Genomic DNA, 6,907 nt, shown 5'->3' on the forward strand with positions numbered 1-6,907 from the left:
TTACATGGAGTTGTTTTCGGTGAGCACAGGACAGAATAGGAACCTGGCCAGATTAGGAGTCCAGATGTGTCCTGTTTTGATTCAACAGACTGGTTTGATTGGTGGAACGTAGCAAAAGGAGGCGTGAATTTTGACTATAAGAATGATCTTTAAAAAGCAGTACTTTGGGAGTCGTTTCAATATGCTGAACTTGTTGATGTTGGCTTGTTATTATTAAAACACGACACGCTGGTGGCAACTCCGGTTGACTCTCTGTCCTCGTCATTTTTCGCTACGACAAACTACTCTCATTGATCACTGTAACCATGATCACGATAAGAGGTTTCTATTGTAGTTAGCACCTGGAAATGCTACAATTCTGAACACATGACTATATGCTCCTTAATATTGGATAATGCAGATAACTTTGTAACAACCCCACAGCTTCACAGGAAGGCTTTCCAAGGCTGGATAAACAGCACAAACCAATTGAATATGTGCAACACAGTATCATCAACTTGTCTGACATGAACTCTGAACTGCAAAGGTGAGGGGATGGAAGTTTTGATTTTTGGAAAGTGCTTATAATCTATCTATCTATCTATCTGTCTGTCTATCTGTCTATCTATCTATCATCTATTTATCCCGCTGGGTAACTGGACCGATGCCAGTGTTGTTTGTACAATCGTATTGGCCAGTAGGTTGGTAAAACAAAGACTGAAACATTGGCAAAGCAACTCAGTCGCCATCATGATAGTAGTTTGCAGAAGCAGATGAACGGTTTCTGTGTTCAACCAGGTAACATCCTCTACATACAGCCCAAACTCAATTTGCTTCCAACATGTGATTTCCATGAGACACACACACACACACACACACACACACACACACATACACGTTTTTGCTACATGGTGGGGACGCCTGTGTAGAGGTTACGCGTGGGGACCTCATTTTCTGAATGGAATAACGGCATACTTTTCATCACATAAATTTTGTTTTGGTCCTGGGAACCAAAATATCAACTCAAGTATCAAAACTTCTCAAATTTAAAAAACTGAATTTTTGTCTGGTGTTTCTATCCCAGCGGGGACGCTCCTATCATGTCATAATACAAACCACCACCAGGGGACACTGTTAAAAATGTGTCTTTCAAGCCTATATACGGAATTCAAGCCTATATAAGGTATTCAAGCCTATATAAGGTATTCAATGGAGGGTAAGTTTATAGAAACTAGAGCTTTATTTTAAAAAAAGAGTTGTTTCTGTATTATATTTTGTTAATTCATTTAATATTGCATTTGTGGATTCACCATTAAATGTTGTAATTGTATAATGACTCATCTGTGTATATTGAACTCCACTCAATGTAAATGTCAGATCAGAATCAGAAATGTTCAAACTTCACAGCTTTATTTCAAAGTTCTGTGCATTTTTCAGATATAGTACACTGAATATTACAGTTGAAAGCATTACAGTTTTGATACTGTGATATTCAGTGCTTTGTATTTCAGTTGAAAAGAAAACCTACAAATGATGGAGCTGAATATCACAGTATCACAACTGCAATGCTCTCAGCATAATATTTCAAAGTAGTATTTCACTTGCAAAACAAATACTGAACTTGACTACTACAATACTTAAATTGTAATTCTGTAAACATTATTTCAACACTTACTGTTTCAAAACCTTTCAATGCCTCACAACTGTTGTGTACAACTTCTATTACAACTGCACTGCAATGTACACTTTTTAAGTGTAGTGAAATGGTTTTAAATAACAAAAAATACAACGAAAATATGTTTGTGTATCACAAAATAGATTCGTACAACTTTAATGCCGTAACGCAAATAGAAATATTCAAATATTTAACAAAGAAAACGAGGAATGTCAAAGAGAACAGGCACGATTATGAATTCTTCAAAAAAAACAAAAAACCTGTTAAACCTTCCATTTGACAATATTGAACAACGTCCAGCAACAGAAGTGCATAAATGTCCAGCAAAGATTGTACCTGTAGTCTTCCATCTGAACACAATAGTGCACAAATGTAAAAGCTTACCTTTCTTGCAAAGACTTTCGCTTTAGTGCATCAATTCGGTTTTTTGTGTAAAATTTCACTGCCTCCCACCTCCTTCCTTTGAGAGCTAGTGGTGACGTCTGAATGCATTCCAGGAACCTTCCAAGATCTGATGTGGTCCATGAGTGTTTTTTCCACAGCCTGGATTTCGTCGTTGGTCCACTTCTGTTTTTTTGTTTGTGATGACCCTGAATAAAATGAGACAGTAATTTAATGTTATTCAAAAACCAGCAAGTACTGAGGCTATAATGTTGTATCGATCTTGACTGTAGCAGTACACAAAATACGAGTAGAACAACCTGTAGTTGCAGTAACATAAGTATTTGGAGCAACAGTGTCTAATACAAAAATAGAACTCGCAGCAGAAATATAGACGGTAGTTGCAGAAGTATGAACAAAGACACGGTTTACTAACACTAGCTTCAGTATTACATGACACAAGTGGAGTACTTCATTTAAAACAACTGGTCATTGTCCATTTAGTCCAGAGGACATTATGTGATTTAGGACTAGATGAGATCTACTGACCTGAACAAATGAGTCCTTTACATAGATGATTCTGAATTCAATATACTGGATGATGTGAAATTATATTTCCTTACGTAATGATGCCAGTTACTTTAATATGGTGTTTCATTAGCCTCAAAACCTGGGCACACAAAAACCAGGTGCGTGATAGAAACGCACAGAGTAATATTGAAAGTTAAAGTATACTCACTATGCAGAATGGACAAAATAATATATTTATAGTAGGCTGAAATCATTGGATAATAATTATCGATGCATTAATGAATGTATCACTTTAATGTTGCAGCTGGTAAAGGTGGAGCTCATTTGAACTACTTAATACACGTATTAACTAAGTTACATACTACATAACGATACATGATAGTTTATTAGTTTATTTCTATTTTGGATAGGGAATCTATAAAATGTATTCTCATGTCAGTGGACTCACTAAATAACTTGATCCTAGGTGAGAAACTGAAAAACTTTGAAAAGATTACCTTTTTTTGTGTGTGATTGACCAGAGGCCTCTCCAACCAGCATCTTTTCATCCAAACTACCTATTAAAACACAAGCAAAACTGAGAATAACAGACTTTCAATTAATTTCATACATCCAATCAAATAGTGTCTACAATCTGTTGGTGCCCACAGAATAAACACTCATGTGGTATTTTAAGGAAACTGTATTAGGGAAAGTGATTGGAAATAAATCAATAAATAATACAGGCAAGGTAAAAGGCATGCAAATGATTAAGGCTAGCAATGTACCTGGACAGTGTGTGCTTTCTTTCCAAGAGAAATATTTTATCAGAAATTTTCACAATCCTCACATTTACTCGAAATATTACCTTTGGCTGGATGTGGATCATCCTCATCACTGTACTCAGAACTTGATAGAGGTTCTCTTTTGTCTCTGAGCATTTGTCTGTTGAGCTTAAAAAAAGAAAGGATTAGACTTGGATATTCTTCATTGTAAAATCACAAGCATTTAACAATAATAAATGTCAAGACAAAACAATAGACTAAAACTAGGCAACATGTTTAGAAAAGAAATTGAGTGCTGGGCTCTTAGGTTTATTTTCCTGTGCCTTTATTTGAGATGCGAGACGTTAGCTCAAAAGAGTTGTGCTTTGTCTCGTAGTGGCACTTCACATTACCGCTTTCAATAATCATCACAGCCTCTGAAAATATTACCCTGATTCCTGTAAACTGACAGATGTCATGGCCCTTTTCATGTTAGAATGTGAAGTTTTGCAAATAAACTTACAACTCCACTGTCGGTTCTCATGAGCTCTGGAACACTTGTGTCCTCATCGACATCAGCTGGAGTGGGGTCAAGAATATCGGTATTGTCACTGGACCGCTGGTGTTCTTCCTGAAAAACAAATCATTTTTTTGTAATGTTTAGACAGGCTCCCAACCTACCAGTCTGCCTACCTATCAGTCGACCTACCAGTCTACCTACCTACCTACCTACCAGTCTACACTGTTTTACATAAATAAAATAATACACAACCAAACAACAAATACTACAACTTATATTTCATCAGACATTATGAATAAGTGGCTGCAGTGCAAACTATTTAATTTCTCCCTGTGGGAAACACTGTCGTAATAATGGAAGTCTAATATGTGTGATTAACTAGCTGTAGTCTGTAAGAAATGAATTACTCTAGCATTGTTTTGATTTCTGTTCGACATTCACAGTCGAGCAGGTTAACTGTCAATTAAGAACCCAAAGAAGATGACATATCCTACCTCATTGGTCTGTTCAGGGTTAAAGCCATCTGTCACATCAGCGCCTGCAAATATATTAGAGGATAGAAATGTTAATATGGTTTACGATGAACTAATAACTTCAACATCATCTTTGATGGGTCAAAATGTGTTTCATTTGCGTCTAGACTATTTTTAAATAGTTATATGATTTAAACCCTGAGAGTATGATCAGTTTGGGATTGAAACCAATAGACTCCCTGAAGTATTCAGTATAATATTCTCCACTATTACAAAAGACTTTCTCAGTATTTCAAGCTGCAGTGGTAGAATTTTGTGTAATTAAAATTGTTGCCTGAGCTGCTATTATTACATTTTGACTGAAATTAAAAGTAATTTGTTCTGGTCTTATAGGCTGCATTATAGTAAGGTGATCTACTTATTTCTGAAAGTATGAGGCTAAATATTCTACTTCAATACCCATCGTTATTTGAATTACAATATCTGCTTACATGTGAAGAAATACTTTTTTTTAAAGTTAACCTTGACTCAATATGTCAAATATGTCTCTTTGTTGAGCATAATATTCACGTTCTGTGGGAAAAGATAATGATGATAAAATATAAATTCTAAACAATATCTAAATATCATTTTGTGACTAAAAAAGCCCCACGATGTGTAAATTATCCATTTGTAGTTAACTGTAATTAGTTGTCCAGCCTTCCGTTAACGGTAGGCTGGTCTCAGATCGCATACCTGCAAACTCATGAGTGAAAAAGGTGACAAGCCCGAAACAGTGAACAGTGTGATGAGAGGACATGTGAGCCCTTGTTGCTGTAGTTCATCTCCTTGGAGCAGAGGCTACATTTAGCCTGAATATCAATGTGTTAAAACACTGTGACAGCAGGAAGCTGCACTCACGTCTGTTCAGACCTCCACCTTTATCCAGACCCACCTCCACCTTTATCCAGACCCAGCTCCACTCACAGCTCTGTTAGCTGCACATGCTAGCTGCACATGTTAGCTTAGTGTTAGCTAATATTAGCTGTCCATCTCGGTTAACTTCCAGCACATTGCAACAGCTCTTTTTATATGGCAGTACATGTACCAACATTAGGAGCAAGGACAATAATTAAAAACTTACCATTTCCATCCAGGTTCCACAGCTAGCCCGTCAAGTTACATGTGTGTGGAGCCGCTCGACAGTCTGAGGCAGTGAGTCACCTCTCCACGGGCGCATGCACTGATGGGGGAGGGGCCACGCCATGGTCCCCATGATGATGGTAAACGTCAGGTTTTGTGTAATGTCAGCAATGAAACTTAAGGTACTTTACACAGAACATGACATTGACTGTCCCCACCGTAACCTCACCCATCCCCCACTCCTTCGGTCACGATCAGCATGAGGGAGCTCTGAGGCTCGGCCTGGTCTGCAGCCGTTGTTAATAACTTAGACAGGTAATAGTAATTACTAAAACGGAAGGATTACATAAAATACCTGCTTAAGTTGAGACTTTATTGCTCAACTAGAATTTAGTATAAAGTATGTAAAAAAAAAAATTCAATTAAAAAAGGACATTGAAATGAAACAAGCATTTCTAATGAAGTTAAGTAATAGAAGCATTTTTGAACTGTTAAAAAATTATACAACCATTGATATTCATAAAATAGAAACTACAACTATTTACAAGCCATTGTATTCAACAGAAGTATTTATATGTGTATTTAACTAACATATTATGAAAAGACTGTTAATGATGTGTACATGTTGCTGTTTCTGTTGGGTGCAATAAAAACACTTGTAAATGGCTTTTTATGCTAAAGTTCACATATGATGGACACAAGAGGACCCTCTTCAAGGTACAATTAGATTCAAGTCATTAGCATGCTGCTAACAGGAGATAGCATTCCAGAGGGTCTGCAGATTTTTCCGCAATATTTTCCTATTCAAGTCATCAAGGGGAATGTTGCCAAGCAATTTCCCATCAAATTCAACCATGTTGTGAGAAGTTATGATTATTTGAAGGATGGGCCAGTTGGTCATCACTTTCCATTAATTTTATCCTGGCAAAATCCCCCATTCAAATGTAGGCCAATTCCCTCCTCCCGCGCAGGCATGCTAAGTGCTAGGGAGTACCATCCAACTTGAATGTGCCTCATTGGGGCCTGTCTACAACATATTAAAAAAACAGGGCTCTGACATCTTCCGAAGTAAAAGATGGTCTGATCTCATCAAGAGTACGACAGGGTGTACAGCTTAGGGACATGTACCCCATGCTGAAGTCTGAGTTTGATACAGGCAAAAATCAGTTCTGGATAATCTAGAGAGATTATTTCCAGGTGGTCCTATTGTAGGCCTTGTCCACAATGTGTGTGCACAATCTGGGGGTTCTAGGACCCATATTTGAGAAATTATGGCCATTCTTGCATATGCCAAAATATAAGTGAATAAGGCCCCAATTGAGCCCAATTAAGCCCTTTGTGGCTGTTTTTGGGGACCTTAACTTGCAGCTATGAGGCCCAGATTATAGGTGTGTAATGGTGACGAGCCCCTCTTTGAGGCAGAAAGGGATTTAAAACCCTACCCCTTTTTAAAGTATAAAAAGTTTGAGAAAAGACCGATAAA

The 6,907-nt window shown here is 37.3% G+C and overlaps 1 long non-coding RNA gene across 1 annotated transcript; it reads right to left on the reverse strand.

Annotated features, from left to right (window-relative positions):
- Nucleotides 1-1,547: 1,547 nt before the first annotated feature.
- Nucleotides 1,548-3,942, reverse strand: LOC306790923. The gene is made up of 4 exons (XR_013772729.1): nt 3,833-3,942; nt 3,414-3,498; nt 3,064-3,123; nt 1,548-2,244 (listed from the first exon to the last, which is right to left on the reverse strand). It is a non-coding gene; the product is annotated as an uncharacterized lncRNA (long non-coding RNA).
- Between the last annotated feature and the right edge of the window lie 2,965 nt (nt 3,943-6,907).

Source organism: Melanostigma gelatinosum, assembly GCF_949748355.1.
Source record: "Melanostigma gelatinosum genome assembly, chromosome: 17".
In the NCBI taxonomy this organism is placed as follows: domain Eukaryota; kingdom Metazoa; phylum Chordata; class Actinopteri; order Perciformes; family Zoarcidae; genus Melanostigma; species Melanostigma gelatinosum.